The following is a 20396-nucleotide window of genomic DNA, read 5'->3' as shown; positions in this document are numbered from 1 at the left end:
AATGTATTCATATTTGTTTGTATTTCAGTTGGGGTAGTGTGAGGATGTTGCTTACCTTATCTTTTCAGAAGGAATTCTGTACACAAGAATTTCAAGGCATTTTCTTTGACTGCCAAACCTCCAAACCAAGCAGTGCCCCCCACACAGAGCTTGGCAGTGTGGTCACTGAATCACAGGATGACTGAGGTGGGCAGGCACCTCTGGAGAGTGCCTGGTCAAACCCCTCTGCTCACACCTGGGCAGCTGAAGCTGGCTGTTCAGGGCTCTGTCACATTGTGTTTTGAGTATTTCCAAGAGCAGAGACTCTATAACTTGTCTGGGCAACATATGTCAGTGCTTGGTCACCCTTGCAGTAAAGCAGCTTGTTCTTATATTAAAATCGAATTTCTTGTATTTCAATGTGTGTGTAAAAAGTCATCAAATGGGTGGGTTTCTCACCAGAGATGATTATCTGGACTCTCTACAGTCCCTGGCTGCCTGTGACAAGTTGGCACCCAAATTTCCTGTAGTGTGGCGGGTGAGAGACCATTTCCTATTTCTCTTTAGTACTTTGAGACTGTGATTATCTAAAAATCCAGGTATTGGGAATAGAGCATGATGCAGTAAAGGACTACATGCAGGACTCTCATTTCAGTGATGAGGATTGCAGAGCTCCAGAAAGGGAAAGCAATAAGAACTGGATCTTACTGGCTAAGATATGGTAGCTACATTTTTTTTTTCCTGCAGAAAATATAAGTTTATTTCTAAAGAAGCATTCTGTGTCAACTATTGATCTTTATTTAGTATCTTACAGTGAACTGACCTGTGTGAAAAGACTTGAGATGTGATGGTGCCCCAGGCCAAAGTAACATTTGAAATGGGCTGTGCAGGGTCACTGTCCCTGGAGGTGTTCAAGCAAAGACTGGATGTGGCGGCGCTTAGTGCCGTGGTCTAGTTGACGAGGTGGTGGTAGTGTTTGTTCAGAGGTTGGATTCGATGATCTCCGAGGTCTTTTCCAACCCAACTGGCTCTGATTCTGTGATTTACCCTCTCTCTGGTGCTGCGGGCTGGTGCCGCACAGGGAGCCCCGCGCCGGCAGCGCTCCCCGGAACGTGGCGGAGAGGCCGCAGCCGGGACAGAGCGGAGCGGCCGGGCTGTGACCCCAGAGGGGCAGCCGGGGAAGGGGCAGCGCTGGCCTGGCAGCCGGGAAGCATCGGCCGGAGGAGGTGCGGCTATGGGAGCAGCCGGGGAAGGGGCAGCGCTGGCCTGGTACTGGGAAGCATCGGCCGGAGGAGGTGCGGCTATGGGAGCAGCCGGGGATCCGAGCTGGAGCAGCCCGGCAGAGGGCACCGCAGGCCCGGGAACCTCGGCCGGCGGGGCCGTGGGGAAGGCTGTTCGCGAAGCGGGTTAAAGCCTTGTTGAAACTCGTTTATGTGTCGATTCTGTACTAAAGTGCTCTCGAGTGAGTGTGACAGGGAGTCCTGCTCACACAGGAGGGAGAGCAGCCTGCAGTTTCGCAGGAATCAGCCCCCTGGCAGGGTGCTGCTGCCTTGCTGGGGCCGGAGGGTGGGACGGTGGCTCTGTCCGTAGCCCCTCACCACAAGAAAGGCATTGAGGGGCTGGAGCGAGTCCAGGGAAGGGCAGCGGAGCTGGGAAGGGTCTGGGGCACGTTGAGGAACAGTTGAGGGAGCTGGGGATGCTTAGCCTGGAGAAAAGGAGGCTCAGGGGAGACCTCACCACTCTACAACCACCTGAGAGGACGCTGTAGCCCGGTGGGATTGTACTCTTCTCCCAGGCAAAAGTGAGGGGACAAGAGAAATTAGCCTCAAGCTGTGCCAGGGGAGGCTCAGGTTGGACATCAGGAAGAATTTATTCATGGAAAGAGTGATCAGACATTGGAAGGGGTGGCCAGGAAGGAAGGTGGTGGAGTCACCATCCCTGAAGGTATTTAAGGAAGAACTGGATGTGGCGCTTAGGGCCATGGTCTAGTTGAACATGGTGTTTGGTCATAGGTGGCACTCAATGATCTTGGAATCTTTTCCAGCCTAATTGGTTCTGTGATTCTGTGAAACATTGGTCTGGCTGTGGCAACACATGTGACCTGGCACTTGTCAGGCTCCTGTGGGTGTCAGTCCCACTCTAGCATCTGTAGCTCAGAGTTCAGCAAGGGTTAGTCAAGCGTTTTCAAGTTTTGAAGAACTTATTTTATATAGCCTGAGTCCTGGGCTGCAACATCAGAAGAGGCTGCATGGTCTGCATAAAGCTGTGAAAAAAGAATTGAGATTTATGGAAGTGGTAAAACTTGTCCTGTTTTTATTACACCAGCGTGACTTATCCCAGTGTACATGGAAAGTTGGATAAACGTTATGAGACACATTCTTATTAGTAAATGATGCTCATGAGAGCTGGGATGCAACCATACTGTAATAAAAAGTTTTTAAATCTAACCAGAATAGTTATGCTAGTCCAAAAGATGTGGGTACATTGGGAAACTGAGGATGTCCCTACATATTTCCTCTTCCCCTCATCCCAGCTGGAGTGCCACACTGTGGGAATTTTGCTGGGTGGTCACCCTCAGCAGAAAACTTTCTTCTGGGAATTCAGTGTATGCAGGAGGGTAAATCCCCAGTGATTGCTCTGCCTGCTGCAGTCTTTGTTTTGCTGTATTTGGGATACGCTGTTTTCCAAGGAAAAAGCTTCTAGAAAAAACCAGCAGGCAAGCTGAGAGATTTCCAAGAGAGAATAGAAAAGCACTATTCACTATAGGAGGTCATTTGCTGTATGAGTATTCTTTTTAAAAGCCTGTTAATTTGTGGCCTAGTTCATGGTGAGGGAAGGGAAAAAGCCAAATGTTGATATATCATCATTTTTGTGGTATTTACTAAATATCTAAAATCTAATGGAGTGTGTGGATAACCAAAAGACCATGAAATTTATTTTACGCCACTTCAAAACATGCCAAATACCAAGAGATTCTGAAGGTTTAGGATTACTGCCAAAATATCTTTATGGTCGTATTTACTCTTGGTAGGAGTGTATTATGTTTCTACTGGGAAATTTCTTCCCCCCCCTCTGTTATATACTAATATATCTAATTTTAAAATTACTTCTATTTGGTGATAATGAACTGCATAGAAAAGCTTCATGTATTGTTTTGGTTGGAAGATAAGATTCTTGCTTATCTGTAGGTTGTAAAGCTGCAGTCATGACTCAATGTATGTTCCAAGTCCCTGTGCTTGTGCTGTGTCTTTCCTATCAACTATCCACTTCTGATGTGTAAAGCTGCTTGATAGAGGATAATGAGGAAGGCAAGTTGAAGCTGGCCTTGTGATATCAGCTAGTTTTTGTCTTCAGTTCAGAATTTTTGAAGGAAACATGCACAAGATATGACAGGACCATGCTTTACTTTCCTTTAGCTATTTTTAGAGGATGAGAGAGTTGTTTTATGTTAACTTTCATTTGACCTATAAGTGGTTGAATTTTTGTTTAAGATGATGCAGGACAAAGATCTGACAAGGCGATCCCAGAAGGTTCTGTTCTTACAGTTCTTTGACTTCCAGTTACCAGGGGTAGATACCTAGGGGAACTTTTTTCTTTGAGAACATGGTACTAAAATAAAGATTAACCAATAATGTTAGTTTTTCAGCATACGTGTTTTCCAAAAGAGTACCATGTGATCAAAACATTTCAAAATTGAAAAACCTCTGTATTTTTATGCACTAGTAGTAGTTACTTTTTGCCAAACTTGTGTGAAGACTTTTTGTCTCATGAGCTGAAGTTCCATGTTTTGTAAGAACTGCTTACCTGTGAATTATTTTAAACTTCCAAATATTTAAATGCTAGGATTTAAATGAAAATGTGTGCGCCTATAGGTAAATCTCTCCTTCCATACCACCTCTGAAACTGGGAACTTTCTCTGGCCCTGTGCACTGAGTGGCATCATCTTCCCCACTTGAACCCTTCCTCAAAACACTTAGTCCTTTAAAGTAGGCCAGCATTTGTATGCAGTATATAATTTTGGTGTATAATTTTGGTATCTTACAAGAGTATGGTCTTTTCTTTGTGCCCTCTCTGGTAAATCCACTTTATCAGTTTCTGATGGTTAGCCAGATTTGCTTGCTTTACATGGGGAGCAAGTGAGGTTTATCCCAGAATGATGTGAGGAATTATTTGCAGTGTCTCATGAATAAAGCTTAACTGGTTACAGTAGATCCCCTTTATTGCACAGCACACTAACGGGTGCTGTAGACACTTGTCTGCTGATCTTAACTTCTGGTTTGGGTGAAAATTCATCAAAAAGTCTCATGGTTAAGAGCTTGTTCCCTTTGAACTGTAGAACTATAAAATGATTTGGCATGGAAGGAAAATTAAGGATCATCCAGTTCCAAACCCCTGACATGGGCATCACCTTTCACTAGACCAGGATGCTCAAAGCTCCATCCTACATGGCCTTGAACAATTCCAGAACTAGTACATCCAGAACTTCTCTAGGCAATGTTTTTCAGTGTCTCACCACCCTCACATAAAGATTTTCCTCTTAATATCTAATCTAAAGGTGCCCCAATTCAGTTTAAAGCCATTCCCCCTTGCCCTGTTGCTGCAAGACCTGGTAAGAAGTCACTCTCCAGCTCTCCCATAGGCACCTGATAGGGACTGGAATACACAGAGAGTGCTAATATCCCCAAACTATTATGCTAAATGAAGACAGACAACTGAAAAAGAGATTTACCATGTGTTATGTGTTTCAAAACTCTTTAATAAATCCCTGTGACATTCTCAGCTCTCTATTGTGCTGCAGTGTGTATGCCCTGGCAGTGGGCGATCTCATGTGATACTGAATAATGTGCAAAAATTATTTTAATGTTGTGCAAAAGGTCTATTTTGGGGTTTTCCCTGAGTGAAAACCACATTATTTTAAACTCCTTCCTGCATGGATATATGTAGGTCTGCCTTTTACCTGAGGTCTTCTGATCTTTAAAATTAAGGTTCATTCAGTTGTTTAGTTTGTGGATTTATTACTGTCTTAATCTTGCTCTTAAAAAACGCCTTCAAAACAAATTCTGTCCTTCTGTGACATTACATTGAGGGGGACTCAACATCCTTAATGAAATTCTAAAGAGATCATTTAAAAGATGAGCAGGCCAAGATTTGCTGTTATTTCTGGACTTGCGTTCATGTCCTGGCTTTCTTGATCCATTATAATGGTAATTATAACTAACATTGGCTTGGTAATTAGAATTGAGTCTAGAACTGTTGTTGTGTAACAGAATTTAAAACAGGTTATCTCTAGGTAGGGAATCATTATTATGGCAAATGGAATTTGTGTCATCCTGTCAGACAGATGACTTAACATGGATAAAGGCTGATGATTATGACCATGTTATTGCAAGCGTTTACTTTTGTCAGTTCATTACTGTGGGTATTTTTTTTTTAATGTTCAATATATACAAAATACCCACAAGCTCACAATTGTTTCTAAATGTGTACTTTATGGAATAATTCAGATTGGAAACAATTTCAAAATTTCTCCAGTTCAACCTGCACAAGATGGTCTCAGAAGCAAGGTCAGACAAGGTTGCTTAGGGATTTATCTAGTTGGATCCTGGAAAACTTGAAGGATGAAGACAGCATAACTGATCTGGGGGGCATCCTCCTCCCTTCTCTGTCTCTCTCCTCCTTGTCTTTCCAAAAACAGGAGCCTTACTTTTCTGCATAGAACTGGGCTCTTCAGCTAGGCCTTTTAGGCGAGACCTGCAGGTCAGCAGATTGCAAGTCAGCAGTGGTACAGAAACAGACACCTTCTGTTTCATGCCTGCAAGGAGAAATGATTTATACCTGAATGACCAGACAAAACTGAACCTCTGCACTGGCTGCTTTCTGCTGCTTCCTGGCTGCAGGGATGTCTCTGCATCTTCTGATACAGGAATCAAGCCTTGAAGCTTTTTTTCCTTAGTCACAGACAATATTTCCCCTCTCAACTTTGTTTCCATGATTTGGTCAGATTATCAGAATAGGAAACAGGATGTTTCTGGATGCGCTGTAGCTATTTGTGTTCTAACTAGCTTTTTTTCAGTCTGTAGTTAAACAATGACCCCATTAAGTTGAAAACAGGACTGATGACTCTAATTCAGCTAATACCTAAGTGGCTCAGATATTCCTTCCTTTGATGGTTAAATTATCTTGGGACTATTTTTCTTCGTAATTCTGGGACACAGGGGTTCAAATGTCAGTGTGGCTGAGTTGGCTCATTATCCTCCTCAAGGACACAGTTATATGAGTGTCTTGATACACGTTATTTGTATTTTTGGTGGTGCAAAAGTGCAAAAGCCTGAAGTCTGTGATGCCTGTTTTGAAGGAAGCATCTTTGATCACAGTTTTCATACATACAGGTGCTTTTCTAGGTGATGCACAGTGTCACTGAGGTAGCTGTGCTTCTTTGTGCCCAGTTTGTGAAATTCCTGGATGACTTATTAAGTAAATTTAGCAGAGACTTCTATGTACCACTTTCTGAATGTATGAGATCTGATGGATCACATCGCCTATGACAGGGACATAAACAGACTTTAGGCCTTGCTGCCTTGAGCTGTCATTCCTAGAGTGTATTTTTATGTTGTTTGAAGCACCAGGCTGTTTGTGAATGCTAATCCAACCCCTCTGCTCTGTTTAACTTAAGGCTTCAGCTGAGCCCCGTATTCTTTCTTACACAGCTCTGGAGAGCAACAACTTTAAGCGCAGCTGACAGCATTGCTATCTTGGCATCCATATATTGAATGCCCCTCTCTATGTGGTCTTCCCACATCCTCCCAAGTCTGCCTGGTGTTTTAAACAAGATCCAAGAGGCCTGTGCTAGCTTTCCTGCAGCTGCATGCCACACAAGGCATCTGCATTTCCTCAGGTCTGGCACCTCTCTGGGGCAGGGCTCTTGACAGCCCCACAGAGGATCTTCAGGAGTAAAGGGGAGAAGCAAAGCACTGTAGGTTTGCCCTGTCAGGGCCTGACCTCCATCTAAAGAGATGAAGCAAAGAAAAAGGGTCTTGGCAGCTTGGTTGGCAGTGTGGCTGCTGCTGCATGCAGAGGAGGCTACACAAATGAGCTGTGCATGCACTGCTGGGAGTGCAGTGCTCTCCTTTGAAAGTAAAGAGGGGGTAAAGCCAGAGGAATTAACAACATTAATAGGGAGTTAAAGGCTTTTGTCTTTCTGGTTTACTCACCTCTGGTGAGGCATTCTGTTGTTTGCTATTATGGATAATTTGCTAATAGTTTTGTGCTCTGCAAAGAGTTGTGAGCACAATGAGAGAGCTGCTGAGTTTTGATGTGTCTGTCTTCCAAACTGTATCAGGAGTCCTCAGGATAAATTGGAGGAGAAACTTATTTGAATGTGTTGGAAATCCTTTTTGAATAAATTATGGAAGAGAACTTTAGTGGGATACACGAGACCAGTCTTAATAATTTCTCTTTCTTATAAATGTGGTTTCTAAATATTATAGTTTTGGAAGGAGACCTGAACAGAGTAGATTGGCTAATGGCTTGAATTCTGTAAAAGCCTTTGGTTCAATCTTGCTTGTGGGTTTTCACAGTACTTTAAAAGTAATTTTATGATCTTTTAGTGGCTGGTTCTGTTACTCATTTTGTTAGTTCATGGTGTTAGGAGAGGGACCTAATTTATTGGGGAAAGTAAAATTCGCTTTTACTACCAAGGATGTTTGTTGCAACCAGTTGTGGGGGGAAAAATGCATTGCATGTCATTTCAAGGTTCCTAGTGTAGTTGCAGCTTCCATCTTTTCACAAATGAGTCTTACTGGTGTTGAGGTTTGTGGCAGCAGTATAAGAAAGGCATGCATATGTCTTTCTCAAAAAAAAAAAAGCATGTGTAATACTGCCTATAAAATGTCTTTTAAGTGAAAATGAGACACCTAAATGTCCAAGGTCCTCCAATTCCTGGCAGAACAAGTAAAGCATGAAGTGTACCAAAATCATCCAACTATCTTTCTATTTAGGCTTCCTCTTCTAATAAGTTCCTGTCATTTTTCACCAAAAAAGAAAAGTTCCTTTTGTAGTAAGGGTTAGTGTGTAGCAGCTCTTTGTAGCATCTACTCTGCTGTGAAGATCCAGAAGTAAATTTAGAATATCTTAGAAAACACAGGAAGACCAAAGTTTAGAAGGAATTCTAAACTAATCTCAGGGTTATTAAAAACCCCTGAGGTTTTTCCAGTGTCTTTCTCTTTAATGGAGATGATACTCCTGTGTATCTCTCTTTAGTGGATGAAGCTCCCTCCACATCGGTATATAAAAGAAGGCAATTATATGGGGTTTTGTTTTGTGGTTGATTTGCTTTTGGTTTTTTTTTTTAAGTCATGGCATTGTATCTTTAGCTTGTAAAGAATGCAGTTTGATGGTAAAGTATTTGGAATGGGACTTTTGTTCCTGGCTCCCATTGCAGTGTGGAAGCGTGTTGGGATGGGTAAGAGAGGAATAAAGGGAGGCAGAACAAATGACATAAAACTAAGAATATGTATAATAGAAATTGAGAAATTTGGAGGTATGAAATGTTGTTGGGTGAGGGATTGACTTTCTTGGGAACGATAAGAAGGGACTGGGATGGTGTGAAAAAGTAATATCTCATATCCAGTTTGTCAGGGTCTGTGTCATGTTCTGTGATAAGCAGTTTCTATACAAACATGTGAATCATCTTAGATGACAATTCAGATTTACAAGTCTTTTGTTATCAGGACACTCATGTTCCAGACTGACAACCCTGGCGACTGATTAACCCTTTCTGTGGAGACGGTCTCTAACTCCGTAGCTGTAATATGTTAAAGTATGTTAAAGCAGATTTTGCCTGCTCTGTAGGAGTCTGTTAGCACATTCTTGTGCATAGACCAGCTGCTCCATCCCTTTTTATCCCCTTTAGGATAATATTATTTGACTTCAGATGAGCGCAACAGCCTCGACTACCTGGTGGTTTTATCTTTGTCCTCAATCTCTCTGGAAACATGCTATGAAATTGTTACTTCATATGATATCTTTCCCCCTACTCACAACTTCAGCTGAGCTTTGTTATTCCAACTTCCTGGACACATGGAGAAGCTGTTGCACATGGCTGTTGATTCACTGCTCAGTCCCAGCACAGTGGCATTCTTTTTGACTCAGTCCCAGTCGTTCTCCTCCCACTCTGTCTCCCCAGCACAGTCACTATTTCATCCTCTTGTCCCCGTTCACCTTCACCTGGCCATTGTTTGGTGTCAGTTCACTGGTTCTGTCTTGCCTAATGCAACATTTTAGTCCTGTGCCACCAAGTGCTCTCATCTGGTTGCAACCTTTAGAAACACTGATTGCGGTAAACTTGTTGCTGTTTTGCAGACACCTCGACACCTTCCTGTGCATGGGAAAGGGAACAGTAAAGCTAAGTGAGAAAACCAGGCTAGAAATGTCTACTTGTGAAGGCAGATATGATGGGCAGAGCAGCTTCATCCTGACCTAAATAGTCATGTATGAGTAGGGCTGAGGTTTGTTCTGGGTTTTAAATACTCTGAAAGGCTGCTAAGAACACCACAACTTGAAGAATCACCTAAGCTCACTCACAAACTGTACTTGTGGGTGGTAGCTTTGGTCTTTCCATTCACAAGAAAAAAGATGCAGTGGAACTGGAAAAGCTTCAGAGCAAGTTGGTGGGAGCAAAAAGTTCTAGAGAACAGAAATTTTCAACCATGTGAAGAGATTGCTATGGAGAGGGCATGAAAGAAACCCATGCCTCATAAATAGATAAGAAGTGAACCAAATGACTGGCTACAGTCTTGTGCTAGGAGACATCCAGTGAAACTAGCAGGTTGATTCAACATTAAAATGGAGTTGATTCATCCCACCATATGAGCTGCTGAACTCCTTGTCACAGAATGACGCAGATGCTGAAAGATTACATGGGTTCAGGACTAACTGGACAAACTCAAGGAAGACAAGACAAATCTGTTAAGAATTAAATACAAAGATCTTGCCTCTAGTTGTAGCCACAAACAGGAATCAGGAAGATTCTTCTGTAGCAACACTACTGCATGCTTGTCCTGTTTTAAACTCTTCCTTAAACATCTGACATTAATTATAGTTGGAGACAAAAGTAAGGGGGTAGAATGAGCTTTGGTAGACTCCCCTTCAGCTACTCCCATGTTTGTGTGCTGTGGGCTTTTCAGTGTGTATGACTTGTGTCCTTTTTACCATCGCCACCCTCGGTGCTTCCTTTGCTGAGCAGTTGAGAAGTCGCAGACCAAAAGACAATGTTGCAAATGAGTCTCCACTTCGTCAGTGCAGTGGATGCCCTTTGTAGCTGTAGTTCTCTACCACCTGCTGCTCCGTGTGGCTTCTGCAGGGTGTTCTTTCAGGTAGCCTAGTTTATGCTTACCTCATGTTTTTAATAAAGCTTTCTGTACAGACATAGGGAAGGAGAGGAGCTTTTGAGACAGCATAGATTTTGTAGAGGGTGATGGCTCTAGCCAGACTTGTCTAGAGAAGATTTTAGCTTCCCTGGAGTGAGCTTCACAGACTTAAGTTCCTTTGATTTGCTTGTTAGGTGAGAGAGAAATGTGAAGGTAAGTCTGGGCTTTTTTGTTTATAGTTTTTGTTGTTTTTTTTTTTTAAATTTAAATCTTTAATTTGTATGGCTAATTGGAAAAGCACTATATTGGGTTTTTTTTTAATAGAAACATTTGTTAAAGTACATTGAAGCATCATGAAAGTAAAAAAAAAAATTGGTGTTGCCAAGTTGTGAATCTGGTATATTCCAATAATAATGTGATTTGTCTAGGATAAGAAGCACTTCAGTATGTTTTAAAATGGGAAAATACTGTAACTACTTGCATAAAAAGAATAAATAAATACCCCAATCTAAAAATGCATTATCTGTTTAAAGGCAGAATGTGAAAAAAGACCTTTTATTTGTGATAGTTGGAGATAAAGCATCATGTTGCCTTTTGGCAAGTTCTTTGCAGACTTGTATAGAGAAAAGAATTAATATTATGGACAGTAACGTAATAGTTTTACATAGCTGCTTGTAAAACCAGATTATATAGCTGTATACCAGGACACTTTACAGAAGCTTTGACTTGTTCCTCCTTTATGGAACTCAACAGACTAATCTTTATAATGTGAGATATTTGTGGAGTGTTGGTAAGATCTAAGAGTTTTTGTATGGTGTTTGTGTACTGGGTTAAAAAAGAAAGGGCCCAAAGCATCTCTTCAGACTAAGAAACTGTCATCAGTCTCAGTCTGTAGTAATTGGAGGAGGAGAAAAAGAGAAGGAGATATATTTTCCCTTGAATAGTTTATGGGTGGAATGGTGGATTAAAAAATGTTGGGTTAAGTAGACTCTTTGAAGGGTACAAATTTAGGACGAGGAAATAAAATAGGACATAATTGCCATTCTCAAGGCTAAAAAGCAATGAGCCAGACAATAGATAAGATTGTCAGTTTGAACAGCAACAAAACCAATGTTTCTACATGAAACAAGCCTGAAACAAATGCCAGGAGGATGATTATTCCCCTCTACTTTGTAACCTTTATATGCACTTGAGTCTAGTTTTCCTATGCAAACAGTACAGTTAGGTTTGTTCCTTACATTTTTTTTTGAGTTGTGGCTTACATTATTTACAATTTAAAGATTCTGTGATGCTTTTCTCATATGAAAAATCATTTCATTGTTAAAAAATTTGCACTAACCACAGCAGATGTGAAGGAAAGAGGTAGTTAAGCAGGCATCAGAACAGGGCAGAGAAGGGTTTTTTTTTTCTGTTTTTTCATGGCTTTACAATTTAAGATAAATGATACCTATACATATTGATGTCTTCTCAAATCTAATGAACCCAGGCGAAAAAAATCTGTGGCAAAATCTCTGGTTTGGTTTCTTTGGTGTTAAAAATAAAGAAGAAAGGAAACCTGAATGTATCACTGTAGTTGATGATGAAGATGCTGAGTTGATTCATCATTTTAACAACTCTAAGTGAAAAATATTTCACATGTTTCCTTAGTGGATCATCCTTTTGGATGCTGAGTATGAATTCTTAAGTTATCATAGTTCATTTTGTTGGGAGATAAGTGGAAGAAATCAATTTGGGAAATAATGGAAAGGAAAACTTAAGACATGATTTTATATAGGATTGGAAGGCAACATAACTTCTACGCCACACTTCTGTGATACAACTCGCTTTTTCAAGGCCAGAATGACAGTAAGATTTGAGGGGGAGGAGTTGCACTATGTTATTATAAAGTACCCAACATAATTTTTTGTTGTGTGAATAACTTTGGAGCTACCTTGAGTATTTCTGCACTTTTAATTCAGAAGTTGCTTGTGACTTCAAAAATTTCATTGTGAAGAAGCAAAACTTTTTACATCCTCTGCATGAGTTGCAGGATTTTCAAATTCTAGTCAGCTGTTAATTGCCATCAATTAATTTGTAAGGATTTTGGAAAGTGGTGGTGGAAGTTTTCTCTCTGCCTTGCGTGCTCCAGACACTCTGAACAGTCAGAAGTAATAATGTAGATGATAATGATTCACCTTTGACACAGCCATGATCCTTGTCATAGAGCTGAAAAAGTAAGACTGCTGGTGATAGAATGTGTGGTGGTTTATTTTCACATTTTGAGCAGGGAGGGATGATTTAAGAGACCACTGAATGCTAATTTCTGTTGCTTTGTTACCATGCATTTTAAATGGAAGAACAGCAAATGGATTTAATTTTTATAAGACTTGCAGCCAGTAATTGTAAAAATTCTCCATCTGCTTATTAGCAACACTAGCTCCGTTTTTGAAAAGAAGAAAGATGCTTGTGTTTTTCTGATCTGGAATAAACTGGAATGAATGAATGAGATGTTCTGAAGGAGATCCCCAAGTGTTGGTAGTATTGTAAGATTGCACTGCAAGAAAAATATCTTTCAATGTATTTTTTTTTCATCAGCACTGTGACTCTAAAAATGCACTTCATTGCTTAGGCTCATAATCTGCCACAAATTCACTGAACAGGGGTTGCCACTTCTTGTGGTGTATTTTGGTACAGTTCTCAGCATAACATTCATTATCTTTTCGGAGACTTCTTTAGATGTTGCAGCAATAATAAACCATGATGACTTAATCAGAAATCTATGGCTGATGATCCACCTGTGGTCCCTTCCAGTGACTTTCTTTGTTAACATTAAAAACATTAATTAGAATATAAGAAATTCTACTGTATTACCAGAATTCTGCAGAGTTCAATTTAAAAGTGATTGGATTTTTTTCTGGAGAAAAATTCTAATTACCTGGTGAGTCAAATGATGCTCCCTTGGGAAGTTCTGGAGTTGCAGGTCACCTCACTCTTCAGGAGTGTATCAGGGAAGAAGCATTCACTTGCTTTGTGCTTCTTTGCTTTTTGTACCTCCCATGAGCCACTGTCCCAGATAGGATGCTGAGTTCAACAGGTCTCTGGCCTGACTTATTCTTGCTGTTCTCACTTGGTTTCTTTCATCTCCACAATTTTTTAATTGCTGCTTTATTGTGTGTTTAACTCCTCAGCTTCCAAAGCCTTGTTAACAAGTTATCTTATGTGGCATTATGCCAGTTGGTAGGATTAAAGCAAAAGGAAGCCCTTGTTTGCTGCTTGCATCTAAAATGAGAAGCAAATCAGATTGGTTATTTCTGTTTAGTGAAACTGAAGCTCTGTACCTGGTGCCCCAGTCTCTCTGGCAGGTGTTGGTCCCAGTCTCTGCAGTTTCTAGCAAGAATGGTGGTTTAATTTCTGCTACGTGAAACTAGACTAATTGCATGCGTAGAAATCTAAACAAACAATGCTGGAAAAAGTTACAAAGGAATTGTTTTGTTTGGTTTTATGAGCTTAAATATGTAGTGTTGGAAAGAGAGGAAACTGTACTGTGGAAAATCGATACTTGCTAGAACTCTGAAAGATCACACAGAGGACAAACTAAGGCAAACAAGTCCATATTGAAGCAGAAACATAAGACCAAAGTTGAAGAAGGTGATAATTATGGACATAAATAATTAACAATACATAAAGATGAAATTAAGATTGAAGACACCCACTTGACATTTTATTTTAGTAAGATGTGAGTACAAATCTATTTTAAGATTGTGAAACTCTGTAGAATCCAGAAGCCTGATGGGTTGTATCACTTTGTTTCTGTGGTTAAAATGCGGTCACTACTACAGGTGTGTATGTTTGTTTTTGGAAAAATACCTCAAACTGCACTAGCTTTTGAAAAAGAAAACACACACATCAACCCTATGCTGTAATTGGTAAAAATAAAAACAAGCATCTAGAAATATGTTGCCATATGTAGCTGGCAAGGAGCATCACCTCCTTTCCTGCAAACAGTAATAACTTCTATTTAATAAATTGAAAGGCCTTGAGTTTTGTATGCATAGTCAGGTGCAATTTGTTTGCCTCTGTCTGTATTTATTGTAACCACAGATCACATAAATCCTGTTGCCGTGCCCTGTAGGTAGCTTGACATTTTTTCCTTTCACTCATTTTCTGTATATTTCATTTGGTAATAAGTCATTTCCAGACCAAAGTGTTGGGAGGACTGACAGATCGAATGTCTTAAAAAAGCAATAGAAATAAAGTGCTCTGAGTTTGTGTTGCAGAAGCTGAAATGCAACACCAGCCTAATTGTGGCATAATCCTGGGTTTACTCACCTATGAATTTGATTGTATCTGTCATGTGCTACCGTGCTTCCTGCTGCTCTGAAGTCATGTTTTTGTGTTGCTTCTGCTCTTAACGACTCACTCTTGTTATGGATATGTCCTAGATTCTTTTCTCTGACCCTCCAAATGGGTATTTTAACTATGTTTAAAAAGGGGTGAGGAGAAAGTAGGCAAACATGTTAGATTGTCAGGTTCTTCAACATTACAGACAGCAAGTGCTCTTCACTTTATTAGCAAATGACCCAACTTTCAAGTTAGTCACTTGGCATGCTAACGGAAGGACATGATATTTCTGTGCTTTTTCGGTATCTGAGTCTTGCTTACACTTGTTTTTAAGGGGGACGACCCACCTGATACATTTAAAATGACAGTATTGTATTTAAGAAAATAAAAGTATCCCTCTTGCCTGCATTTTTTTTCCTAGCTGGTGAGTATATAACTAGCTGTAGTTATGTGCTATTGTGATTGCTTTCATATGTACATAGTTGAACATGGTTAGAGATGGCTCAGGATTCAGCTGTGCTTTGAAAATGGGATTTTACCATTAAACTTGCAGATAGGTGGGGTTTTCTTTTATGTATGTTAAATAAAAACATAACATGCTTCAGTTGAAAGTATTTATTCAAACAGTATATACTAAAGTCAGGGAATGTGTTACTCTGATTTTGGTCCTGGTGCAGCTAATTGCATGCAGTCACTTGAGATTCCCTAAACTGCAAATGAAAATATGACAGAACTTCATGTTCCAGAGATGAAGGTGGTTTAGGAGAGAGAGGGGGGCAGTGGATGGCCTTGCTGGCTTTTGTGGTCAGCTACAAAATGTGAGGACTTGTTGCTTTATCTTTTGACTTTAGGGGATGCCAACTAATCTTTTCTTCCATATCGCATTCGCAGATTTGAAGGGTGTAAGAACAAACTATTTTATTGAATACACACTTTAATAATACAATAAAACACTAATCTCACCCTTTTTGAGCGAACAGTCCTGTTCACTTGCTTAGAGGCTGTAAACCACAGTGGGTGTTAGGGAGGCAAGTAGCCTGCGTGATTGCGGTAAGTGTGTCACATCCTGCCCTCAACTTTGCCCTCCTTGGAGGCTCTGGCAGTCTCGCAGTGGTTTGCCCACTAGCCAGCTGGGAGTGGCTCAAGAAAACTTCTCCAACCTGTGGATCTGGTTCTCGAGCAAACTTTCAGACTTAACAGTATCTTGATACTCCTTGCCAAACCCAATTAGGAGAGAGGCGAGGGTACTGGGGCAGGCTTTCAAAGTTTCACGGAAGACTCATCTGTAATTTTGTGACAAATTTAATTGTGTGTATTCAAAGCATGTAGTATGAGGATTGCTGCGGGGCTTTTTCCTCCTTGACAACGCAGTCAACTCCTTTGTAAACATGAGACTACCAAAGAGCTTCCCTCTTCTGTGAAAATCTATCCATCTCTGCTGCAGGAGTAGTGTTTCTGGCTGTGTTTGGAGGGGAATGGGCAGGCAGCTGCTTTGGCATTAGAAGTGTACAGTCTGAATGCCAGCACATCTTTGTTAAATAAATATGAACTGCTCCTTCCATAGGGATTCTTAAAGATAACTATCAAGTCAAGGCATGTCACTGGAAATTCGCGTGTCGTTTGAATTCCCTGTCATTTTTGTCTTCAGCAATCTTTGTATTTCTTACTTGAATGCCATTTCTTCCTGTAACTTGCCAAACTGAATTCACTTTCCCTGCTACTTGTGCCTCCTTGGATCTGGAGTGTGACTATAAAAAGATGATATTAGAAACTAAATCCACTGGTTTTTTCTGTTGCTCTGTGAAATTTTTCACTTATATATGATTATTTCAAAAGATTATAGATTGTTTATAGGGTATATGAGTAACTTTTAAGTTACTCATTCTTCAAGTAGTTCCATTCTCTGCTTTGTCCTGATTAGCATTTGTGGTTTTTTCACATGTGAATGTGCTCTTGCTATCTCCCATGGTAAGGCAAAATAAAAGGTGTAAGAATTATAATTTTTTTTATCTCAATAGACTTTTTTTAAATGTTATTTTAGGATGCAGTTACTCAGAAAATGGCATTTTGAGCATCAGGAAATTGTATGCACAAAACATAAACACTTGAGGTCTTTGTGAATTTTTTCACCCTTGGGGAATTAAAGCAGAATTCTTTTCCCTACTGTTACAATATTGAAGCTAATACTATTTTAATTTGAAAGGCGTAAGCAGAGTTCTGGGCGGAAGAAAACCCATTTTGAAAGAGTTTTCTGTGATCCTGAACAAGGACTCCAGAAAGTGCCTAATTGCTTCCTATGCATGTTTTGCTGTCTCTTTGGTTAGCAGATGGTTTATTTCTATAGCTGTGTGTAATAGTAAAGGTGAAAAATAACCTGTGCAACTTTCACATACGACACAGTCTCAGGATGTTGGAAGGACTTGCCAGAGACGTGGATCATCTGCTAGATACATGTGTCTTTAGAGAATCTATAACTTTACAAAAATGTTGTCGTCTGTCAGCTGATGGATGAAGGGTGGTGGAACACTGGATAAGATATTAACTGATGCAGCTTTCAGTTTGCACTGAAATGGTGGAAGCAGCAGGGGCTGTCCAGGTAGGGAGAAATTTTGTCTTGCCATCTCCTTATATGTTCCTCTCATGGTATGGACTGGGTGCTAGGCTGAGGATGTGTGTGCAGAAGGTAGTAAGGATGAAACTGGATCCGTGTTCCTGCTGGCATGAGTGATGGCCTGGCTGTGAAGCATTACTGGAGGCTTGTGCCATTGGGATGCTGGTGTGTTTGCTGGAGGCAGGTACGGGCCTGAAGAGGTGACTGGAGAGTCTCCTCAGCAGGTGTGTGTGAGCTGTTTCGATCCTGCACCAACAGGTGTCAAATGTCTTGATCAGTCACTGAAGAGGAGAATAGGGCAGCAGTGAGATAAGAGGTGACCAGCGAGAAGGAGGAAAAGGACTTGAGGCCGGGCTTTGGCGAGAAAGAGGGGTAGTCTGGGAGGGAGGAAATGCAGAAAAGGGAAGTAATAGCAATATGGTGTGTGGAGGCAGCACATAGAGTTCCTTAAGTTTATTTTGCCTGTCCTCTTTCTGCTTGTGTGCTTGTCAACTCGTGACAAGGTGTTAGCACAATCCGTGGTGAATGGCATAACTGTGTCACCGATCATCCCCTATAGGTTTGGGGTGGCTGCCGTGCTGCCTCTGGGTGAGGGCTGGGCGCGGGGGTGAGTCAGGGGCAGCCCTGGCAGCGCAGCCGCTGTCTGCCCTCACTGCTTGGCTGAGTGCTGCACTGGAATTTTCCAGGTAGGGCACAGACAGAGGTGAGAGAGAGAGCGCGTGGGACGGGATTTGGACAGGGAAGGGCTCGTCCTGGGGAGAACTACCCGTATGCCGAGCCTCTGGTACATAAGGGAACACCAGTAATAAACAAATTAATAAACCAGGGGCGAAGTGCAGCAGACACATTTAAAAACATCTAATGCCGCCTTTGCGTTATATTACCTTTTCATTACCATTTTCCTTTATTAATTTGAAACATGCACCGACTTTTTTTTTCCTCTGCCTCTCCAGCATGGATTTCAACACATACTTGTGTGGGTGCCAAGAACACTGTGTTCTGTTAAGTCACGGGGTGACGTCGGGCGCTGGCCGCCCGCCAACCTGGGTCAAGTTCATTCAAATAAGTTTCAGCGGCAGCCCTCACTGCCCCAGCCCCGACAGTCCTGCCTTCGCATGGTAGATGGCTCTCTTGCGTTAGTTTTCCAGAGAGCTCGGGATTTCAGGGCTTTGAATTTTACAGGCTTTGGATTTTCCGTCATGTTTGCAAAAGGATTAACAAAAAAAAAAAAAAAAAAAAGAAAAAGTATAGCCTGACCTCACATGAATCTGTGAGGACAGAAAAGGAGATGGCTATGGGTATACTGAGCAGAACAAGGTCTGCAAGTTGGAGCATGTGTTCCTCTGGCCACTGATTTTTATTATTTTGTTATTTTTTTACTCCTGTCCTTGGATGGCTTTTAATCATGATGTAAAGACTTTATGTCTTTAAAGCAGGAGCTACTCCTGAGTTTCCAGTGACAATCTTGTTCATGACAGAAATAGATGAAATGGCACAAAGTGTGTAAAAGCGGCAATGGCTATGCTAGATTAATCACTTCCCTTTCCTACAGGATTTTGTATTTTGCTCTCTTAGCTCTTGAACTTTGGGCTGCTCTTAAAAATGCATTAAGCCGAGAAATCTCTTGGTTGGGGTGAGCTTCCCATGTACAAGATTATCCCATGTCATGGTGCTAAAAAATCAGACCAATTTTCTCAGTCTCTTTATTCCAGCTTCCCTTTCAGAGGACTGCGTTGTTGCTACTTTGCATAGCAGCATACTTTTCCTTCCTGTAACCCTACCAGAAATCACACTAGATCCCCTCCCCTTCACTTCCAGTAACTGCTCTGTGAGCAATAATTTTGGAACTACTGGCAAAATAAGAGTCTTTGACAAGCTTCTAACATCCTTACAGCAGGACGGCATTTGTGCCACCAGAGACATCACTAACTGGTCTCTAACACAGCTGTTGATATTTTAGTATTTAATGAGAAACCCATTCTTCCTGTTTGCTTCTGGGATATATATTTTTAATTAAGAATGAGGTCTCTGGGAAAACTTGGTGTTTCCAGAGAGAGTTGATTGGTTTTAAAGAGAATAGAGAAGTGAATTTTCAGGTCATGATTTAGATCTGTTTTCACCATCTCTCGTTTGGACGAATTAGCCATTTTATTTTTATTCGTTTTAGCTGTGCACCAAGTTTCTAGGTCCTAGCTCGCTTGATATTTGGCTTTTAAGGGAGAGAAACATAGTAGTGTCAGGTTCCCATGATTCAACACCCACTCCTGAGTTACCTGTTGGTGCTTGCTGGCTTATCTTCTCTGTGTGGGAGAGCAGAGGATGATCAGATTTGTGTTCATCACTAGGTGTCACTCACTTGCAATTACTTAAAGTACCTTTCAGGGCAAAATTAAAAGAAACAAGAAATTCTCTTGCTTCCTACCTCACCCAGTTTGGGTGTGTGTGGGGAAAGAAAATGAAGTCTGAAAAAGAATATTTTCACATCCTTCTTTCCCATAAAACTATTGTATGTGGTGTTTTGTAATTTTATTGCTTTAAGTGTGTCTTGGTCTGTTGGCTTTTTTTTTCTGGTATAGTTCTGTTGGTGTAAGATAATGTTTTCTTCTATATTTTCAATTATCTTTTCTGCTCTCTTATCAAGTGTGTAAAAACTTGAAGAATAGCAGATAGCATGTAAAAGGGAAATCTAGCTCAAGGGAGGTGCAGTGATGTAACTACACGATCATTTGAGAGAATGCTTGGAAAAAAATGAGATGACAGGACTCAAAATTGTTCCTGGAACTTGACCGCTGAGTTATGTTGGGCAAAGGATGCTGATTAAAAACTGTGCACATATAAAGATGATTTATCTTTGTGTTATTTAACAAATTATGTGGAATGTGATGCCTCAGCTGGTTCCTGGTCACCCTTCTCTTTCATCAAATGATTAGTGTGGGCAATGTATGTTCAGTTGTTGAAATATAGAATATTTCAAAATTCTAACACCAGTGCTGAATAAATAAGAGTGAGAGAGAGGAGGAAGGTTAAACAGTGAAACTCAATAGATTTGTTCAGTGCACACCAAATGCTCAAAGTATTTTATTCCAGAGGAAGATTTTTCAGAGAGTATACAAGTGTCC

The 20396-nt window shown here is 40.9% G+C and overlaps 1 protein-coding gene across 3 annotated transcripts in view; it reads left to right on the top strand.

Moving 5' to 3' along the window:
- Positions 1–20396, top strand: part of SPIDR (scaffold protein involved in DNA repair) — a 194790-nt gene that overhangs the window by 12572 nt on the left and 161822 nt on the right. The gene's annotated exons all lie outside the window — the stretch shown is intronic.

Source organism: Prinia subflava, chromosome 1 (genome assembly GCF_021018805.1).
Source record: "Prinia subflava isolate CZ2003 ecotype Zambia chromosome 1, Cam_Psub_1.2, whole genome shotgun sequence".
NCBI classification, from domain to species: Eukaryota; Metazoa; Chordata; class Aves; order Passeriformes; family Cisticolidae; genus Prinia; species Prinia subflava.
The sequence above is the reverse complement of the archived record's forward strand: the minus strand, read 5'-3'. Positions and strand labels throughout refer to the sequence as shown.